This window comes from Bubalus kerabau, chromosome 4 (genome assembly GCF_029407905.1).
Source record: "Bubalus kerabau isolate K-KA32 ecotype Philippines breed swamp buffalo chromosome 4, PCC_UOA_SB_1v2, whole genome shotgun sequence".
Taxonomy (NCBI): Eukaryota; Metazoa; Chordata; class Mammalia; order Artiodactyla; family Bovidae; genus Bubalus; species Bubalus kerabau.
Genome location: NC_073627.1, coordinates 110,153,323 through 110,176,319, shown reverse-complemented (window position 1 = coordinate 110,176,319; position 22,997 = coordinate 110,153,323). Strand labels below are relative to the sequence as shown.

At 40.3% G+C, this 22,997-nt stretch overlaps 1 protein-coding gene across 2 annotated transcripts in view; it reads right to left on the bottom strand.

Moving 5' to 3' along the window:
• The window catches only part of PIP5K1B (phosphatidylinositol-4-phosphate 5-kinase type 1 beta), a 471,859-nt gene that overhangs the window by 349,390 nt on the left and 99,472 nt on the right, over positions 1–22,997 (bottom strand). For both annotated transcript variants that reach the window (XM_055578263.1, XM_055578262.1), the window contains exon 3: positions 8,312–8,416. The gene's annotated coding sequence lies outside the window, so the exon portion shown is untranslated. The remainder of the gene's footprint in view (positions 1–8,311; positions 8,417–22,997) is intronic.

Genomic DNA, 22,997 nt, shown 5'->3' with positions numbered 1-22,997 from the left:
CAAAGAACATGTACTTTTCCAAATCATAAAAAAGTTAATTTTTTGCAAAAAGAGTTATGTTGCTTTGCTGTAGGAAATGTCAATTGATTGATTTCTGCAGGCATGCTGAACGTTGCCACCTCTGAATCCAGGCTTAATACCTCTTAAGTCAGAAGTCATCTGACTTTCTTCAGGAAGCATGCTCAATGCTGTTTCTTAGTGTGTGAACACACATGCAGACCCTGGGGAGAGCCCCCTGGGAGGTCTGACAAGTCTCATTCCATCAGCAGCCACGTGCCATGTGACCGGCCACCTGCCTCTTTATCTCTAGCTCCTTAAGTCAGGAGTTCCGTTTGGCTACAGAGCTTGACACCGTGGAGGTCAGCCAAGGTCAGGGCTCCAGTAAGAATAACTCACAGCTTGCTCCCTGCTCTCCTCTGCACACAGGCTGCAGCACAGTGAACACTGAATTTCCACACTTGGCTCCCAGGATGTGAGGCTCAGTCCCTGAAATACAGATTCCTGAAAAAAAGTCTGATGTAGCCTCCAAAGAGGGGTTTGGAATTTAGGGGGAAAAAAAAGAAGCTTCTACTCTCTGATCCTTTCCAGGGTGGTTCTGATTCAAAGTTGACTGCCCAGTGTGAACATGCTTTTTAGGTTTGTCCGAATGAGGGCAATCATTACAATTTTTTTTAAGTTTATTTATTTATTTATCAGCTGTGTTGGGTCTTCGCTGCTGTGTGGGCTTTCTCTAGCTGTGGAGAACAGAAGCTACTCTCAGATTGTGATGCTTGGGCTTCTCATTGCAGTGGCTTCTCTTGTTGCAGAGCATGGTCTCTAGGGTGTTCGGGCCTCAGTAGTTTCGGCACATGAGCTCAGTATTTGCGACTACCAGGCTCTAGAGCACAGTCTCAAAAGTTGTGGCGCTTGGCCTTATGCTCTGTGGCATGTGGGATCTTCCCAGATCAGAGGTCAAACCTGTGTCTCTTGCACTGGTAGGTGGATTCTTTACCACTGAGCCACCAGGGAAGCCCAATCATTATGAATTTTTAAAAATGTAATGATTGTGTAGAATTACAAACACATATACAAGTGTTAACAATGATATATTTTTAAAATTGTAATAAAGGGTCAAGCTTAATAAGATTCCTACATGCCTCCCTTGCTTTGGAGTCTCTTGCCATAAAAAAAAAAATTTACAGATACAGTATACCCACCCTCAATTCTACTCCTTTTCTTCCTCCCCAGTGTCAAACAGTATCATACAGTAGCTGTTTATCAGTGTTCCACATAGTTTTACACAGACATGTATCAATCAATGGCATTAAATTCCTATGATTATTTTAAGTTTTATATAAAAGTTACCATGCCACACATATCATTTTGTAACTTGTTGTTGTTCAGTATTATATTTACAAGATCTTTATTAATACATGTGATGGTCAGTTTTATTTGTCAACTTGACTACAGTGTCCAGTCATTCAATGAAACGCTAATCTAGGTATTATTGTGAATGTATTCTGTAGATGTGATTAAAGCCCTTGACCAGTTGACTTCAGGTAAGGGAGATCATCCTACATAATTTGGATGAACAAGATTCAATCAGTTGAAAGGTATCAAGAGCAGAGCTGAGGCTTCTCTGAAGAAGAAAAAAATTATCCTGTGGACAGCAGCTTCACCTCCTGCTTGACAGTTCCAGATTGCCCTTTCTGATGGCCTACCCTGTGGATTTTGGACTTAACCTAGCCAAGTCTGCAATCATGTAAGCCAATTTCTTGCAATAAACCTCTTACCATCTATCTCCCACTGGTTTTTCCCTTTGGTTGAACCCTGACTGATGGTTTGTTTCTCTGGGTTGAACACTAATACACACCTCTGATTCATTTATTGGTGTTGCGTTCTTGTGGAAAAGAGACAGTCAATATTTTGGGCTTTGTGGGCTATGTAGTTTCTGTTGCAACTACCCAATGATGTCATTGTAGCAGGAAAGCATCCATAGACAGTATATCAAGGACTGCAGGTGGCTGGGTTTCAATAAAGGTTTATTTACACAAAGAGTGTTGGGCTGGATTTGACTCATGGGCTGCATAGTCTGCTAACCCCTGCTATATTGTTTGACAATGTAGCAATAAACCAGTTTGTCTGTTCACCTGTGATGGACATTTTTCTACATTTTCTGCTGTTCCTATGAAATGTTGTACCTAACATTCTTGTTCACATTATTTTCTTTGTGTACGTGTTCAAAATTTTCTCATTCTAGGAGTGGAATTACTGGGTCATGGGGGTATGTGAGTCTTCAACCCAGCTAGATAAATGCCAAATTGCCTGCTAAAGAAACCATTCAGATTTATACTCCTATCAATAGGCCATGAGAAGTTTCATTTTTCTGCATCTTCCACACACCACTTGGAGTTGTAAAAACATATTTACAATCTGGTAGATATAAAATTGTATTTCATTGTAGTTTTCATTTATATTTCTCTAATGAGTAATAGTGAGAAGCATCTTTTCATGTGATACTTTCTCTCCATATATTCTCTTTGGTAAAGTGTTGGTGCAAATCTTCTGCCCATGTAAAAAACTGGTTTTGCAAATTTTCTTGTCAGTTGTATCTAAATAAATTCTTACCAGGTATTTTTTAAAAAGCTGGGTTTTGTTCTCTTATTATTGAGTTTTGTAAACTCGTATATCATAGATACAAGTCCTTTGTTGGATATATATGATTTGCAAACATTTTCTCCCAGTCTGTGACTTGTCTTCTCACACTCTGAAGTGTCTTTTACAGAGCACAAGTTTTAAATTTTGATGAAGTCAAGTTCATCAGTTTGTTTTTTATGGATTGTGTTTCAGGTAACATATCTTTTGCTTAACCCAAGATTAAAACCAAGGTTAAGCAAAGAAATCTTTGTTTAACTCAAGGTTACAAGGATTTTTCAATTTTATCTTCTAGAAGTTTTATATTTTTAGGTTTTAACGTTAGGTTTATGGTGCATCTATAATGCATTTTAGGTAATTGTTATATACAATAAAGGATATGAGTTGAAGGTTGTTGTTGGTTTGGTTTTTTGTTTGTTTGTTTGCGCTTGTGGATATCCAGTTGTTCTAGCACTATTTTGTTGAAAAGACTATTTGGCATCTTTGTCAAAAATCTATGACCCACATATATATATGTGAGTCAATTTCTAGGTTCTCTGTTCTGTTTCATTGATCTATAGGTCTTTTCTTTTGTCAATACCACACTGTCTTGATTACTGGAGATTTATAGTAATTCTCAAAATCAGATGGCATGACTCTTCAAATTGGCTCCTCTTTTGCAAAGTTGTATTGACTAATCTAATTCCTTTGCCTCTCATATCAATTTTAGAATCAGTTTATTGATATCTACAAAAAATTCTGCTGAGATTTTGATTAGGATTATGTTAGATCTATAGATTAATTTGGGGAAAAACTGACATTTTAACAATGAACATGCCTATCTGTCTTTAAAAAAATTTTTTTTTCAGAAAGAGACTCACAGACTTAGAGAATGAATTTATGGTTGTGGGGATGGGAATGGGGGGAAAGGATAGTTACAGAGTTTGGGATGATCATGTACACACTGTTATATTTAAAATGAATAATAATAAGGACCTACTGTACATATAGCACATGGAACTCTGCTCAATGTTTGTGGCAGCCTGGATGGCAGGGGAGTTTGGGGGAGAATGGATACATGTATGTATATGGCTGAGTCCCTTTGCCGTTCACCTGAAACTATCACAACATTTTTAATTGCTTATACCACAATATAAACTAAAAAGCAAAAAATTTTTTATTGAAGTATAATTTATTTATAACGTAATATTAATATCTGCTCTACAGCAAAGTGACTCAATTTTATACATATACAGATTCTTTTTTATAATATTCATTTATTTATGGCTGTGCTGGGTCTTCCTTGCTGCCTGGGCTTCTCTCTAGTTGCGGTGAGTGGGCCTGGGGATGCTCTCTAGTTGCAGTGCATGAGTTCTCACTGAGGGGCCTTCTCTTGTTGCAGAGCACGGGCTCTAGGGTGTGCGAGCTTCAGCAGTTGCAGCCTGAGGGCTCAGTAGTTGCGATCCCCAGGCTCTAGAGCACAGGCTCAATGGTTGTGGCACATGGCTTTAGTTGCTCTGCGGCATGTGGGATTTTCCCGGACCAGGGATCAAACTCATGTCTCTTACCTTGGCAGGCAGATTCTTTGTCACTGAGCCACCAGGGAAATTGTACACATTCTTTTCTATATTCTTTTCCATTATGGTTTATCCCAAGGCTATGTGTCTTTTAATATATATAATTCATTGTTTATTTTATCAGTGTTTTCCAGTTTTTAACATACGAATCCTACACATATTTTGTTAGATTTATACCAAAGTATTCTTTTTTGGAGGGCTTCCCAGGTGGCGCTAGTGGTAAAGAACCTGCCTGCCAATGCATGAGACCCCATTTGGATCCGTGGGTCAGGAAGATCATCTGGAGGAAGGCATGGCAACCCACTCCAGTATTCTTGCCTGGAGAATCCCATGGATAGAGGAGCCTGGTGGGCTACAGTCCATGAGGTTGGACATGATTGAAGTGACTGAGCATGCACACACATTCTATTTTGGGGTGCAGTTTGTGCCTGCTCAGTCGCTGCAGTCATGTCCAACTCTTTGTGACCCCATTGACTGTAGCCTGCCAGGCTCCTCTGTCCATGGAATTCTTCAGGCAGGAATATTGGAGTGGTTAGCCATTTTCCTTCTCCAGGGGATCTTCCTGACCCAGAGATCAGACCCACGTCTCCTTTATTATAGGCAGGTTCTCTACTATCTGAGCCATGAAGGAAGCTTACTATATTCAATATCCTGGGATAAACCATAAAGTAAAAGAATATAAAAAAGAATGCATATATGTGTATAATTGAGTCACTTTGCTGGATATCAGAAATTAATACATTGCAAATCAACTATACTTCAATTTAAAAATATTTTAAAATATATGTGTTAGAAAAAAAATAAATAAATAAAATATATGTGTTAAAGTTCAGCTCTGTGCTAAGTGATGACCTAGATGGGTAGAATGGGGGTGGGGGTGGGAGGGAGGGAATATATGTATACACACAGCTGATTGACTTTCAATGTATAGCAGAAACTATGCAATATTGTAAAGCAATTATACTCTGATTTTAAAAAGAAAGAAAAAGGGGAAATATACAAAATTTTTTAAAAAATAAAAAAGATTGCTTTTCAATTGCTGGTATACAGAAATAAAATTGATTTTTATATATTGACCTCAAATCCTGCAACTCTGCTAAACCCATTACTTCTAGGAGTTTTTCCTTTGCCAGCTTATATATTGGTTTGTGGGATTTTAAAATTGATTTTCAAGAATCCTTTACATATTCTGTATATTTATTCATTGGATAAATATTTATTGAGTGCCTGCTATGTGTTAGATACTATATTAGCACACTAATCTTGGGTCCCCTTTGTTCATTACTAAATTCTTCAAGATGCAGTTATGCATCTCAGTTATATAAATACTTAACACAGTACCATCCATTAATTTACTTATTCAAAAACTGGATTGAGTGCTTACTGCAGGCCAGGCAATAGTTTAGCTACTAGAGATATAGCACAAAAACAAACACAAATGAAGAGCCCTGCTGTAATGCAGAAGAGAGACAATAAATAGACAAGTAAATAATTAAGCAAATTTCAGGTAGTGAAAATGCTCTGGAGAAAATAAGTCAAGGTTAATAGGATGGAGGGGACAGGCAAGAAGACAGAGAAAAAGGTGGCATTAAATACAGTGGTTGTGGAAGACCTCTCCCAAAGGGCATCATTTAAGCCAAGACCTGAAGTAAGAAGAACAAACTGAGGCAAGAACCCTCAAGGAAGAGACAGCAGCATGTGCAAAGGCCCTGGGGTGAGAATGAGCTCAGCATGACTGAGGCACAGGAAGGGGTCCAGAGTGTCTGGAGTTTCATTAAGCAAGGGACAGTGGTACACAAGAGACTAAAGGGGCCAAAGGGGCTGCAGGCAGGGAGAGGACATGATAAGAGAGCCTTGATTCTCAGTCCTTGAAAAATAGCAGTGCCTGAGTCAAGTACATCTGACACAAAGGTAAGACAGAGCCCAGCCCTAGAGAGGCTATGATCTCTGGTAGAGGCAAACATGTGAACAGATGCAATAGAATGTGCAAAATACTGTAACTGAGGTAGATGTGTAGGAGGGTTGGAGGTGGGAGAAAAGAAAGAGGCAAGAATGATCCTTTATTCATTATTTTTTAAGATAGAATTTCTAGAGCCTTCTATTTAAGCCCCAAAGTAGAAAAATTCCCTTAAAAATAATATACACACACACGTGTGTGTGTGTGTGTGTGTGTGTGTGTGTGTGTAAAATATATGGCACTATCTTATTTTCACATTGTGATTAGTAGGTAGAGATCCCTTCTGTGTGCTCCATTTCCCCACCTGCAGAGCCTAAATTTACTTGTTTCTTTGTCCCACCAATCTTCATGTTCCATGAAAGCAGGAGCTGAGCTTTATTGTCCAATGAAGCACAGCTCTGGCATAAGGGGAGAAGGTCAGAGTCTAGTGGCCTGCCTTTTCTTAGGTTAGGGTTTTTTTTTTTTTTTTTTCCCCTTTACTATCTCCCTCTCCTCACCTGACTTTGGGGAATATGGCAAAGGATATGGAGGTCAAAATGATGGGCTGGCTTCTGTATAAATTCACTAGTATGTCTTCTAACCACTGAGATAGTTCCAGAATATTATAACTTACTCAATGGTTTTTATTGTAAAATATGTCAAACATCTAGAAAGTATAAAATTATACAGTTTGAGAAATAGTAAAGATCCATGTATGTATATCCGGGTTAAGAAGCAGATCATTGCCCACTCTTGAGAGGCCACTCGTACATCCCTCCTTAACCACATTCCTCCCCCTAGCTCCAAGTACACATTTACCTTAATTTGGGTTAATCAGTCCCTTGCTGTTCTTTACAGCATTTCTACTTGTGTACACAATAGTCTGCCTTTTCTGAAGGTGGTACCTCACAAGACCCCTAGTGGATATCTGAGATCATGGAAAAAAAAAAAAAAAAAAGGGAAAGTTCTGGTCACTCAGTCATGTCTGACTCTGCAACTCCATGGACTGTAGCCCATCAGGCTCTTTGGTCCATGGTATTCTCCAAGCAAGAATACTGGAGTGGGTAGCCATTTCCTTCTCCAGGGGATTTTCCCAACCCAGGGATTGAACCCAGGTCTCCTATATTAGAGGCAGTTTCTTTACTGTCTGAGCCACCAGGGAAGCTCAATTGAGAGCATGGATAGTACCAGACACTGTATACACTATGCTTTTTCCTATACATACATACATACCCATGATACAGTTTAATTTATAAATTGCCGTAAGAGATTAACAAGAAATAATGATAAAATAGAACAACTGTAACAATCTACTGTAGTAAAAGTTATGTAAATGTGATCTTTCTCTCTCAAAATACCTATTGTACAACCTATTGCCTTTTCTATCTCAGCTAAGCACTCTTCACGTACTGTGCTCATAACTTTTGCAGTTTGAGTTGCAACAGCAAAACTAGCATGAATTTCATTTTTCTTCTTTACAATTTCACTGATAGAAGATTCATTCCATAAATCTTAGCGACCTCAGATACATTTTTTTCCTTTCCTCATTAAATCAAGAACTTTCACTTTTTTTCACTCAAAGTAAGTACTTTACTATTTCTCTTTGTTGGATTCAAATTGTGCACTGTGGCTCTCTGTGGCTCATGTGTGCAGTCAAGTCTGACTCTTTGTGACCCCATAGACTGTAGCCCACCAGGCTCCTCTATCCATGGGATTTCCCAGGCAAGAATACTGGAGTGGGTTGCCAAGATCCACTGGATCTTCTCAACCCAGGGATTGAACTTGTGTCTTTTGCATCTCCTTCATTGGAGGCAGATTCTTCACCATAAGTGTGACTTGCACACAAGCCTTGTGATATCACCAACAGTCATCTGAAACCAAAAGGCTACTGAATGACCAATTAGCAGGATACACAGGACAAAGGGACAATTCACTACATGGGCTGGACCCTGTGCGATGGTGCAAGACTTCCTCATCTATGCAGAACAGGGCATAGTTCAAAACTTATGGGCTGTTTATCTCTGGAATTTTTCATTTAATGTTTTGACCAAGGGTAACTGAAAATATGCAAAGCAAAACCATGGATAAGTGGTGACTACTGTATGCATCTAAACAAAATGTATTTTAGTTTTAAAGCACTAAGTAGCAAGCGCATACCTAGCTATGTAAGGACAAGTGATCTTACCTCTGTTAGATGAAGACTCCCAGGAAAAGGTAAGCTGGAAATTCTCAGAGCCAGAGTCAGCCTTTAGGTTCCCTGTGAGTGAGTGGGCAAGGTCACATCTGAATCCTGGGGAAAGAAGGAAAGCAAAAGGGTTAACACAGGTCTTGAAGTAAGTCAGGAAGAAAAAAACAAATATTTCATATTAACACATATAGGTGGAATCTAGAAAAATGGTACAGTTCCGTTCAGTCGCTCAGTCGTGTCCAACTCTTTGCGACCCCATGAATCGCAGCACGCCAGGCCTCCCTGTCCATCACCAACTCCCGGAGTTCACTCAGACTCACGTCCATCGAGTCAGTGATGCCATCCAGCCATCTCATCCTCTGCCGTCCCCTTCTCCTCCTGCCCCCAATCCCTCCCAGCATCAGAGTCTTTTCCAATGAGTCAACTCTTCACATGAGGTGGCCAAAGTACTGGAGTTTCAGCTTTAGCATCATTCCTTCCAAAGAAATCCCAGGGCTGATCTCCTTCAGAATGGACTGGTTGGATCTCCTTGCAGTCCAAGGGACTCTCAAGAGTCTTCTCCAACACCACAATTCAAAAGCATCAATTCTTCGGCTCTCAGCCTTCTTCACAGTCCAACTCTCACATCCATATATGACCACTGGAAAAACCATAGCCTTGACTAGATGGACCTTTGTTGGCAAAGTAATGTCTCTGCTTTTCAATAGGCTATCTAGGTTGGTCATAACTTTTCTTCCAAGGAGTAAATGTCTTTTAATTTCATGGCTGCAGTCACCATCTGCAGTGATTTTGGAGCCCAAAAAAATAAAGTCTGACACGGTTTCCACTGTTTCCCCATCTATTTCCCATGAGGTGATGGGACCAAATACCATGATCTCTGTTTTCTGAATGTTGAGCTTTAAGCCAACTTTTTCACTCTCCACTTTCACCTTCATCAAGAGGCTTTTGAGTTCCTCTTCACTTTCTGCCATAAGGGTGGTGTCATCTGCATATCTGAGGTGATTGATATTTCTCCCGGCAATCTTGATTCCAGCTTGTGCTTCTTCCAGCCCAGTGTTTCTCATGATGTACTCTGCATAGAAGTTTAATAAGCAGGGTGACAATATACAGCCCTGACGTACTCCTTTTCCTATTTGGAACCAGTCTGTTGTTCCATGTCCAGTTCTAACTGTTGCTTCCTGACTTGCATACAAATTTCTCAAGAGGCAGATTAGGTGGTCTGGTATTCCCATCTCTTTCAGAATTTTCCACAGTTTATTGTGATCCACACAGTCAAAGGCTTTGGCATAGTCGATAAAACAGAAATAGATGTTTTTCTGGAACTCTCTTGCTTTTTCCATGATCCAGCGGATGTTGGCAATTTGGTCTCTGGTTCCTCTGCCTTTTCTAAAACCAGCTTGAACATCTGGAAGTTCACGGTTCATCTATTGCTGAAGCCTGGCTTGGAGAATTTTGAGCAATACTTTACTAGCGTGTGAGATGAGTGCAATTGTGTGGTAGTTTGAGCATTTTTTGGCATTGCCTTTCTTTGGGATTGGAATGAAAACTGACCTTTTCCAGTCCTGTGGCCACTGCTGAGTTTTCCAAATTTGCTGGCATATTGAGTGCAGCACTTTCACAGCATCATCTTCCAGGATTTGGAATAGCTCAACTGAAATCCCATCACCTCCACTAGCTTTGTTTGTAATGATGCTTTCTAAGGCCCACTTGACTTCACATTCCAGGATGTCTGGCTCTAGGTCAGTGATCACACCATCGTGATTATCTGGGTCATGAAGATCTTTTTTGTACAGTTCTTCTGTGTATTCTTGCCACCTCTTCTTAATATCTTCTGCTTCTGTTAGGTCCATACCATTTCTGTCCTTTATCGAGCCCATCTTTGCATGACATGTTCCCTTGGTATCTCTAATTTTCTTGAAGAGATCTCTAGTCTTTCCCATTCTGTTGTTGTCCTCTATTTCTTTGCATTGATCGCTGAGGAAGGCTTTCTTATCTCTTCTTGCTATTCTTTGGAACTCTGCATTCAGATGCTTATATCTTTCCTTTTCTCCTTTTCTTTTCACTTCTCTTCTTTTCACAGCTATTTGTAAGGCCTCCCCAGACAGCCATTTTGCTTTTTTGCATTTCTTTTCCATGGGGATGGTCTTGATCCCTGTCTCCTGTACAATGTCACAAACCTCATTCTATAGTTCATCAGGCACTCTATCAGATCTAGTTCCTTAAATCTATTTCTCACTTCCACTGTATAATCATAAGGGATTTGATTTAGGTCACACCTGAATGGTCTAGTGGTTTTCCCTACTTTCTTCAATTTCAGTCTGAATTTGGCAATAAGGAGTTCATGATCTGGGCCACAGTCAGCTCCTGGTCTTGTTTTTGCTGACTGTATAGAGCTTCTCCATCTTTGGCTGCAAAGAATATAATCAATCTGATTTCGGTGTTGACCATCTGGTGATGTCCATGTGTAGAGTCTTCTCTTGTGTTGTTAGAAGAGGGTATTTGCTATGACCAGTGCATTTTCTTGGCAAAACTCTGTTAGTCTTTGCCCTGGTTCATTCTGTATTACAAGGCCAAATTTGCCTGTTACTCCAGGTGTTTCTTGACTTCCTACTTTTGCATTCCAATCCCCTATAATGAAAAGGACATCTTTTTGGGGTGTTAGTTCTAAAAGGTCTTGTAGGTCTTCATAGAACCGTTCAACTTCAGCTTCTTCAGCATTACTGGTTGGGGCATAGACTTGGATTACTGTGATATTGAATGGTTTGCCTTGGAAACGAACAGAGATCATTCTGTCATTCTTGAGGTTGCATCCAAGTAGTGCATTTTGAACTCTTTTGTTGACCATGAAAACTACTCCATTTCTTCTGAGGGATTCCTGCCTACAGTAGTAGATATACTGGTCATCTGAGTTAAATTCACCCATTCCAGTCCATTTTAGTTCGCTGATTCCTAGAATGTCAACGTTCACTCTTGCCATCTCTTGTTTGACTACTTCCAATTTGCCTTGATTCATGGACCTGACATTCCAGGTTCCTATGCAATATTGCTCTTTACAGCATCAGACCTTGCTTCTATCACCAGTCACATCCACAACTGGGTATTGTTTTTGCTTTGGCTCCATCCCTTCATTCTTGTCCAAGGTAAGAGAAACCCAAGTAAGACAGTGGGTGTTGCAAGAGGGCATCAGAGGGCAGACACACTGAAACATACTCACAGAAAACTAGTCAATCTAATCACATTAGGACCACAGCCTTGTCTAACTCAATGAAACTAAGCCATGCCCGTGGGGCCACCCAAGATGGGCGGGTCATGGTGGAGAGATCTGACAGAATGTGGTCCACTGGAGAAGGGAATGGCAAACCACTTCAGTATTCTTGCCTTGAGAACCCCGTGAACAGTATGAAAAGGCAAAATGATAGGATACTGAAAGAGGAACTCCCCAGGTCAGTAGGGGCCCAATAAGCTACTGGAGATCAGTGGAGAAATAACTCCAGAAAAATGGAACAGATAAACCCATTTGCAAGGCAGAAATAAAAGCCCACAGGTAGAGAACAAATATAAGGGCACCAAGGGGGAAATGGCATGGTGGTGGAGTGAATTTAGAGATTGGGATAGACTTATATATACTAATACACATAAAATAGATAACTAATTAGAACCTGCTGTAGAGCACAGGGAACTCTAAATGCTCTGTGGTAGCCTAACTGGCAAGGAAATCAAAAAAAGAAGGGTTATATGTATACATGTAGCCGATTTTCTTCACTGTAAAGCAGAAACTAACACAACATTGTAAAGCAACTAACCCCTCCCCTAAATAAAGAGATCTGTAACTCACCCCTTTCCCACTAGAGAATGTCTTTGTCAGACCATTGCTATAATTTTGTCAATGGTATTAAGGAGAAAGATTTGGGAGGGTCTACTTATAATGTGTTTTTAACAGGAATTATCTGTTCTGTTTAGACTGAACATTGCAAATAAATGTTGGATTTGTGAATTAAGAAGCATGACTGGCTGGAGAATGGGAAGGGAAGGACATTTCCTGTGTAATTATTTCCTACCTGCATAAATACATAAAGTATAAATAAAGCATAATACAGCTTTCTTTGAGAGCAATTGCATACCTAGCTCAAAACTCATATGTATCTCTGACACCAAAATATGTGCTGACATAGGTGAAAGGGACACTTTTGGAAACTGGTAGTTTTAGAGCCCTCCAGGAAAAGAATGTTCTGTGTTGTATCTGTTGCTTGCTTGTATCCTTTTAATCATTTGTAGTTTGTTGCTGTAAAATCTAGGATTTTATCATCCCATTTGACAGACTGACATTTTGTGTGAACTTGTTATAGTCACCATAGTAGGGGCATTTGGCAATATTGTAGAATTACCCAGATACTAGATGTCTACCAGAAATGTGGTCAAGAGTTGTCCTCTAATTTGTGTCTCTGTGTTCACCATGGACTCCCTTAGCTCTCAAAAGCAAGGTAAACTAGCATTAGATACCACTTCACACCCATTTGGATGGCTACTATAAAATACAAAAACAGAATATAGCAAAATAGCAAGTGTTGATAGGGATGTGGAAAAGTTGGAACCCTTTTTGCATTGTTGGTGGAAATGTGAGTTGGTATGGTCACTATGGAAAACAATATACAGGATGCTCAAAAAACTAAAAATAGGACTGCTCTTTGATTCATCAACTCTAATTCTCAGTATGTAGCCAATGGGTATGAAATCCCTATCTTAAAAAAATACCAATCTTAAGCTTATCTTTTCCTGGGACTCTTCATCTAATAGAGGTAAGATCACCCTGTCCTTATATAACTAGCTTGTGCTTGCTACCCAGTGTTGTAAAACTAAGACATACCCTTGTTTAGATACATACAGTAGTCACAACTTACCCACAGTTTCATTTTCCATATTGTCAGTTATCCCTGGTCAACCACAGTATGAAAACATTCAATGAAAAATTCTAGAAATAAACAATCTGTATATTTTAAACTGCACCCCATTCTGAGTAGGTGAGGAAATCTCACACCATCCTGCTGAGTCCAGCCCTGGTCACGAAAAACAGTTAGCTAAAATGGTAAATTTGATGTTATGTCTATTTTACCACAGTTTTTTTAAAAAAGAGAAAGGACAAAGCAGACACATCTGTGGGGTTATGATAGATGTCTCTGCTGACCCAGGGAGCAGGGCATGGAGGGGAGTCAGGCCAAGTGCAGAAAAGACTGGGCCAGTTTCACCCAGACGTGTTGCATTTAGTTTAAGCGAGGACAGTGGCCACGAGCATCATGACTGACAGCTCTCTCTTCCTGCCGTTGTCCCATCTGAGCCAGTAGCCCTTTCCATCTGCTGCAGACCTGTCACCCTGAACCGCTCTTCGCCACTTCCCTGAGGAACACTTTCACTATTTCCTGTGTTGGATCTCCTGCTTTTTTGGTTGTTGTTGCTGTTCAGTCACTCAGTCATATCCGACTCTTTGTGACCGCATGGACTGTAGCATGCCAGGCTTCCCTGTCCTTCACCATCCCCCAGAGCTTGCTCAAACTCGCTTACTTTTGAGTTGGTGATGGTATCTCACCTTTTCTGGATCTTTTTCTAGGCATATGCCCTCTTTTGGCGGGGCATGCCTGGGAGATTTCTTTCTTGAGTCCATACATTCCAGAAAAATGCCTTCTTCCTCCCTCATACACAAAGATAGCTTGGCTAAGTATGGAATTCTAGAGCAGCATCATTTGTCTTCAGAATTCTGAAGGAATGGCTCCATACCTTCTTGGTTCCGGTCTTGCTGTTAAGAAGGGACAACCCACAAGGACCTACTGTAGAGCGCATGAAACTCTGCTCAATGTTATGTGGCAGCTTGATGGGAGGGGAGGGGAGTTTGAGGGAGAATGTATATTTATGGCTGAAACCCTTCACCTGAAACCATCACATTATTAATCAGCTATAGCCCATTACAAAATAAAAAGTTAAAAAAAAAGTCTGCACCTATTTTGATTGCTCTTTTCTGGGTGACCTATTTTCTCTCTCTCTCTCTCTCTCTCTCTCTCTCTCTCTCTCTCTGTGTTTTTAAGATCTTATATTTGTTTCCAGTGTTTTTGGAAACATTATGATGTGCGTTAGTGTGAGTCTAGTCTCATTCATTACACTGTGTATCCTTTGAATCTAGTGATTCCTCTTCTTCCGTTCTGGAAATTTTTAGTGACCTGTTTTATCACTGATTTATCTCTTTTTTTTTTAATATTCTTATTTACAAAGTCTTATCATGGACTTATCAAAGTCTTTCTGGACTGCTCCTCTATTTTCCTATCTTTTTACCTCTGTCATTTTGCTCCGCTATCTGGGAGATTTTCTCAGCTTTATCTCCTAACTTCTCTTTTGCATTATTTTTATTTCTGCTGTTAAAAGCTCTTTTTCCAAAAGCACTTTCTGTTTTCTAAATTGTCCATTATTACTGCATCCTGCTCTGACTTCAAGGATGCGGTATTTCTATCTCTCTCCAGATATTTATTACAGTTTATGGCGATGAAGTTGTTTTCTCCCTGAATAGCCTGTTTCTTCCTAGTTCTGTTTTTATTTATTAATCATGATTACTGAAGGCATTTGTAAGCTGTCTGGGAATCTTGGTTGTCTGCTCATGATGGGGGAGCTAAATGCTGATGGATTCTCTGAGGGCATGGTTAGTGCTTATTAACTTTGAGCATCCCTCTAGGGTTATCTAAGTAAGTATTGGGGGGGACTTTGGTGCTAGTATTCTAGAGTCATTCCTCCTAAGCTGGCCAGATCTCCCCAGCTCCAGCCCCTGCTTCCTAGAAGAGGTTTCAAGTCCCCAGCCTAGAGGTAAGTGTCTTGACACCAATGTTCTGGAGGTCCCTGTAAAGTACTCAGTACACTTGGCAGTCACTTATTTCCTCATTATCGACATGGTTCCCAATCGTACTTTAAAGAGAAAAGGAATTTGTTTACTGGATGAGTTACAAATCTTTCTCCATGAAGAGACAGCACATACAGAAATCACCTTTATAGAGCTCAGGGAAGCTGAGACAGAGGAAGAAGGGTTAGGCTTACACTGTATCTAGTGGACACCTCTCCTGAATCATCTTCGGCTTTACTGGCAACCTTAAAAATCCAGCTCTAGAGGTTTCTTATATGACTAAGCTCTTCACTTTTTAGAAACTGTGAGTTGCCAGTCCAGGTTCGAAGCAATACTGGATGCTTGGGGCTGGTGCACTGGGACGACCCAGAGGGATGGAATGGGGAGGGAGGAGGGAGGAAGGTTCAGGATGGGGAACACATGTATACCTGTGGCGGATTCATTTTGATATTTGGCAAAACTAATACAGTTATGTAAAGTTTAAAAATAAAATAAAATTAAAAAAAAAACAACAATTCGGCAGTTCCTTAAAATGTTAAACACAGGATTACCATAAGACCAAGCAATTAAAAAATTATTCCACTCCTAAAAAAAAAAAAAAAGGAAAGAAACTGTAAGTGGATGTCTTATGCTTTTAAAACTTCACTCACACTTATTTATTGTGAGCAGGTGAAGTGCACCAAATCTATTTACTATTGATGTGTCTCAGATTAACAAAGCACGTGACTCACAGAACCTTATTTCCCCAACACTCATCAGGGATCTCTCCAATTTCCCAGAAGGAATATTCCCTCCACCTCCCCTCTAACTCTGGGCTCTGAAACATAGCTTTATGAGGAAGAATCTGAAAAATAACCAAACCTAATATGACTCTATGCAGAGAGTCACTAACCATGAAAATATCTTAGGTAACCAGAGGCTTCCAGCAACACCTTTGGCAAACAGGATGAGGAATGAGGCCACCATGGGTTTGCTTCCTTGATTTCATTCAAGACTCAGTTGTTAGACCTCAACTTATTGCCTTGCAAGTATCACCCAGTCTTGAAAGATAAGAAGGTGGAGAAACAAAGAAAGAGGGTTCCAGGCTGGAAAGAACTGTCAGAAATCAGAAGGTCTTAAGGATGAGGGTGGGTTTGTGAGCTGTGGTGGAGGGTGAGCAGTGGTTGGCAAGGGATAAGTGGGACAACGGTCAACCTAGGAGATGACTAGAGGCAACAAGAGGAGGGAGGACGAAACCCAGATTGGGGTGACTTAGGAGATGAATGAGAGCCAAAGGCACCAAGCAAGGAGCTTGAGATGATGACAATAAAAACAGCAACTGAATAATCAACGGTGATTAGTATGCCAGATGCTTCAATCCATTATCTCCAATCTTTATCCCAGATAAACATCAGCAAAACATCATCACTCCCATAATACAGATGCAAAAGCAGAGGGTCCCAGGAATCCAGTGTGGCACAGTCTGCATGCTTCTAGAGTCCAGCTGCCTTTTATCACACCACACTGCCTCCCAATTCATGCCACATTACCCACTGATTCAACCAGCCAGCACCCTACTGCCTATAAACTGCTCAGCTGCATGCTGGAAACGGCAAAAAATATTTGTCACCAAGTGGCAGAGATCCCTACTTTCTTTTAAAATCCATTTACTTTCTCAAAATCTTGTTTATGGGACTGCTAGCACCACTCCAGTTCTTTGATGTCTTTCCTATGTGAGTTGACAGAGGCTCAGGAAAGCCTTCGAAGAAGGCGATGGCACCCCACTCCAGTGTTCTTGCCTGGAGAATCCTGGGGACAGGGGAGCCTGGTGGGCTGCCGGTCTATGGGGTCGCACAGAGTTAGACACGACTGAAGTGACTTAGCAGCAGCAGCAGCAGCAGCAGGAAAGCCTTCCTGACTTAAACATCAGCTCACAAATGAGGTCAGGGAAGCTGTCCTTCAGACTGATGGAATCTGCCACCCAAACCAGTCAAGAATAGGAGTAACATCCCTCCCATGTAAGGTAAGAAGTGTTCCAGGGATCCAAAGGAGTGCTTAGTGCCCTTAGCTGCTATTTAGATTCATAACCAACTGTTGCCAATGGGCTACATGCCAAAAAAGCATCTTGCCGCTCATAATAGGAGCCATGTGATTACAGCCTATCATGCATTGAAGGATATGGACAGGAACAATTCAGCAAGTTCCTGGGTCAAACTTCAAAAACATGAAGAATTTCAACTTTTTAGTCATGTCACTGACTCCATGGACATGAATTTGAACAAACTCGGGGAGATAGTGAAGGAGATAGTGGCGTGCTGCAATCCATGGGGTTGCAAACAGTCAGACATGACTTAGCAACTGAACAATAACAAGTCCCACCCCTTCCTTTCCCAATGCATTCAGGGAAACATCTAGGTCTTTATCATGATGTTTCCTGAACCTCTAGATATTTCCTGAAGCTCTCATCTACCAATCCTGTTTACTAAGCTCCAGCTACACTGGACTCTTTCTTGAATTTCCAAGTAGGTTTGCAGGTGCTATTACTGCTTCTTGGAAAGCTTTCTCCCAACTCTTTCCTGGGTTGCTCCTTTTTTTTTTCTTTTTAAGGGCTACTGTGAGCATCTTTTTTTAAAATTGAAGTATCGTTGATTTGCAATACTGTGTTAGTTTCAGGTGTACAGCAAAATGATTTGGTTACATATATATATATATATATATATATACATACACACACACACACACACACATACACACACACACACACACACATATTTTCAATTATTTTCCACTATAGGTTACTACAAAATATTGACTATAGTTTTCTGTACTATACAGTAAATCCTTGGTGTTTATTTTATATATGGTAGTGTGTATATGTTAATCCCATGCTCCTAATTTACCCCTCCCCCCTCCTTCCCTTTGGTAAGCATAAATTTGTTTTCTATGTCTGTGAGTCTATTTATTTTCTGTAAATAAGTTTATTTGTATCACTTTTTTAGGTCCGACATATAAGTGATATTATATATTTGTCTTTCTCTGTCTGACTTCATTTAGTATGGTAATCTCTAGGTTCATCCATGTTGGTGCAAATTGCATTATTTCCTTCTTTTTTATGGCTGGATAATATTCCATTCTGTATATGTACTACATCTTCTTTATCCATTATTTGGTCAATGGGAACTTAGGTTGCTTCCATGTCTTGGCTATTGTAAATAGTGTTGCAATGAACATTGCATGTATCTATTTGAATTAGAGGTTTTTCCTTTTTCTGGATATATGCCCAGGAATGGGATTGCTGGGTCATATGGTTGTTTTAGTCCTAGTTTTTAAAGGACTCTCCATACTGTTCTCCATAGTGGCTATACCAATTTACATTCCCACCAACAGTATAAGAGTGTTCCCTCTTCTCTACATCCTCTCCAGCCTTTATTGTTTGTAGATTTTTTGGATGACCATTCTGACCAGTGTGAAGTGGTACTTCATTGTAATTTTGACTTGCATTTCTCCAATAATGAGCAATGTGGAGCATCTTTTCATGAGCCTTTCGGCCATGAAATGGCCATATGTATGTTTTCTGTGGAGATATATCTATTTAGATCTTCTGCCTATTTTTTGATTGGGTTGGTTTTTTTGGCTATTGAGTTGTATGAATTATTTGTATATTTTGGAAATTAAGTCCTTATTGGTCACATTGTTGCAAATATTTTCTCCCCAGATTTGCTCCTTCTTATCTCTAAGCTCAGTCTGAAAGCCACCGTGTAGGTGAGACTCCAGTTCAACCATCCTAACAAAAGTAGGTTCTTCCTGTAATCCTCCTGCTCAGCTCCTGCTTTCTACCACAGTATTTATTACAAATTAAAGCAACTTTTGTTTTTCTGTTACTTTTTGAGTTGATGCCCTTGCACTTGTGTGAGCTCTGTGAAGGGATGGGGGTATCTGCCTTGGATCCCATTGTGCATCCTGCACTCTGCATAGTGGCTGACAAAAATAGAAATTCAGTATATATGTGAGGAGCAAATGAAGTCAAATTACACACACGGTATCACACTGCACATTCTAACACAGAATTGACATTTCTTGAAGCCTTAAAATTCTAGGTAGATGCATTTCTATATAGAGGAATTTTAATTCTGCCTTCTAGACCAATAGACCTTCTAGGTTAATTTCTAATTATAAGAATCCTATGGGATAATATTTACTGATTTCCTCATGAATAAGTGTCACCTACTGATGTGTCTATATTTTTCGTGAATGACAAATAAGGTTTTGATTCAGATGAATCACAATGGGTAATTTGTTCTGAAATTCTAAACTGCTAAATAGGCAGACCAAAGTATCACATGGCTCTTTTCCCATCACTTGTCAAAGTATTAATCCTTGTAGGTGTTTTAAGTTTTGGTTTAACAAACAGTGAATGTTCGTTTGAAACTGACTTACTGATAGCCTGCTTCCTGAAATGAAAAATTAAAGTATTTCAGCTTCGATATCATAGTTTTGCTTTCATTCTGGGATACAAACTATCCATGCAAATTAGCACAAATCTGAAGCTTCAAAGAATTTGAGGCTGGACTCAACAAAAGAGAATTTACTAAACTAATTTTATAAAAATTTGGGATTTGGAGTCACTGTTCTGGTATAGTGTATTATCAGGTACTCACTGTTTTGTGCCATTGCTAAGCAACAGGTGACCTTGTCATTTCTTCAGTTGGTTCTGCTGTGATTCTCTTCATATTCCTTTGTGTTGTTTTGCTTTGCCTCCTTTTCCAGGACCTATTTCTCCCCCTACAGGTTTGATGTTGGTGTCTTCTAGAGCTCTGCCCTCAACTTGCTTCTCCATCTCTACTTTCTCCATAAGCCCTCTGGCTGCACAGTTTCATTGCTTCAGTCCCCACCTGGCTGCTTATAGGACCCAGCCCAATTCTCCATCTTCAGCCTGGGAATCTCCCCTTAAGCCAAAGATCTCTTTTCCCACCAGCCTAGTGAATAAATTCTCCTGAATTTTCTACAATCAACTTAGACTTGACATTTATAAGATCAAACTCACTAACAATCCTTAACCTTCAAAGAAATTCCAGCTCCCCTTCCTATGAAAGATACCATTACTCACCAGTTGCTTAACCCTGAAACTTGGGAATCACACTCCACCTATCCATCTTCTTTACCTCCATATCTCATCACACTCCAAATACTTTAAATTTTCCTTGTGAGACGTTTCTTAGACTTATCTCCACTAGTTTACGTTCTCTTCTTTGGTTCAGTCTCAGATAATAAAAAGAGCAAATATTTTTTAAACTTTAGATGAGTGCTGTTCTAAACATTTGTGTAAGTTTCTACTTAAACCTGCCCAACTATCTCATCAGTCATTATTATTACAACTCCACTGGATGAGAATGAGGTACAGAGAAGTTGTGTAACTTGCTGAGGCTAGTAATGAACAGAACTGGGCTTTGAATGCAGGAATCCATGTTAACTATTGGATATGCGGCCTCTTTGGGGCTTTGTTGGAGAAGGAAAAGGCAACCCACTCCAGTACTCTTGCCTGGAAAATCCCACGGACAGAGGAGCCTAGTAGGCTAGCCCATGGTATTGCAGAGAGTCAGATGCGACTAATGACATAACTTTGGGGCTTCCTAGGTGGTGCAGTGGAAAAAAATCTGCCTGCAATGCAGGAGACACATGAGATGCGAATTTGATCTCAGGTCAGGAAGATCTCCTGGAGTAGGGAATGGCAACCCACTGCAGTATTCTTGCCTGAAAAATCCCATGGATAGAGAGGCCTGAGGGGCTATAGCCCATGGGGTTGCAAAGAGTCAGATACAACTGAGCAACTGGGCATGCAGCCTCCACAGTCTAACCTGGAATCCTACAATTATCTCCTAACTGTTCCTCCTGCTTCTTCTGTCTCCTTCTAAAGACCTTTCACATAGCCACCCAAAGGATCCCTCAATAATGCAAATTGGATTACACTTGTTTCACCCATTCAGTGGTTCCTCATCTTCTCTAAGGCAAAGTCCAAACTTCTTGGCATGACCTGCTTTGCCCTTCATAATGCTGTCTGGGTGAGCTCTCTGAGCCCCAACCCTGTAGCTGAGTCATAGATATAGTCTAGGGGCTGACCTTTCCTTCTGTAACGTACTCATACAGCCACACCCAATCCCTTTATTATCCTGGTAAACATCATTCCAGCCTTCAAGATTCAAATATCACCCTTTCCTTATTTCCTTTTCTAAAAAATAAAGTGATCATTTCTTTGACTTCCCTTACTACCTATATCATTTTAATAGAAATTATCTCACTGCAATATCACTATCTGCTAGTAACCTTTGTCTGTAACCTGGACTGTGAGATTCTTGAGGAAGTGACAATGTTACAGACTAGTTTACAGACATTATTTGGTGTCTATACAGTTTCTAACACATAGTAGGTGTTCATCAAACACTTAGCTATGGTTTAAGGGGTAAGAAACTTGGATCTGAGAATATGAGCTTAAACATTAGAGTAGAATCTACCCAAAGAATTTTATATACATAATTCTTAGAAATTTCTAATCACCCGTATAATACTTGATTCTTTTCTACCAAATTCACTCATTTAATACACATCTCTTGAGTGTCTATTAAGAGTCAGTACCACGCTAAGATGAAGGCAACACAGAGAAGAACAAGGCACAGAATCTATTTATCTGAGCGACCCCATAGACGGCAGCCCAACAGGCTCCTCTGTCCCTGGGATTCTCCAGGCAAGAATACTGGAGTGGATTGCCATTTCTTTCTCCAATGCATGGAAGTGAAAAGTGAAAGTGAAGTCTCTCAGTCGTGTCCGACTCTTAGTGACCCCATGGACTGCAGCCTACCAGGCTCCTCCGTCCATGGGATTCTCCAGGAAAGAGTACTGGAGTGGGGTGCCATTGCCTTCTCCAGTTCAAGGGCTTAGTCTAAGTCAAAAAGGAACAGGCAGTATCCATACAGTATGTAAGGAGGCATGGTGGGCTGTAAGAGCACAAAGAAATGGTTTCAAAGGCAGTATGGTGGGATGACCAGAGTAGTGGCAAGACCTTCAAGTGAAGAAGGGTAGGACACCAAAATTCTAGAGGCAGAAAGCACTGACTTTTCTGAGTTCTGATGTAACTCAATTTTGCCAAATAGGGTAAGCAAGAGACAGAAGAAGGGCTTTGTATGTCATGCTAAGGACCTTTGGCTTTATCCTGCAAGTTACGGGGAGTTGAGAAACGTTTTAGACCAGGCAGTAAGAGAACTGATATGTGTATTTAGAAAAATTACCCTGGCAATTGGAAGAAGGGGAACAAAAAGCTGTCCAGTAATCTAGGTAAGAGAGAGTGAGATTCTGGTTGGACATCTCTGCAATGGAGAATGGGCAGTAGGCAAATGTGAAAAAAATTAGTGACGTAGAATCAATACAAACTGTGACTGAACATGGAGAGTGAGAAAAATGAGAGAAAGGAGTCAAGTCTGGCTCCCACACTGGTAGGATGACAGAGCCATGCATATAGCTGTGGTGAATGAGAAGAGGTCCACATTGGTGGGGGAAGAAAGTGAGTTCTGGTTTGCGAATTATACAGAGCTAGTATTACATCTAATTGGAGAATTTAAACAAATTCAGGGAGGAAAAAGAGTTCTGAGTTGGAGATAAAGCATGAAAAACCATCAACATGTAAATGTTAAAGAAAGGAGGAGATTAAAAGAGCAAACTAGTGGTGACTGTTGTTCAGTGGCTAAGTTGTGTAGGACTTTGTGACCCCATGGACTGTAGCCCACCAGGTTCCTCTGTCTATGGGATTTCCCAGGCAAGAATACTGGAATGGGTTGCCAT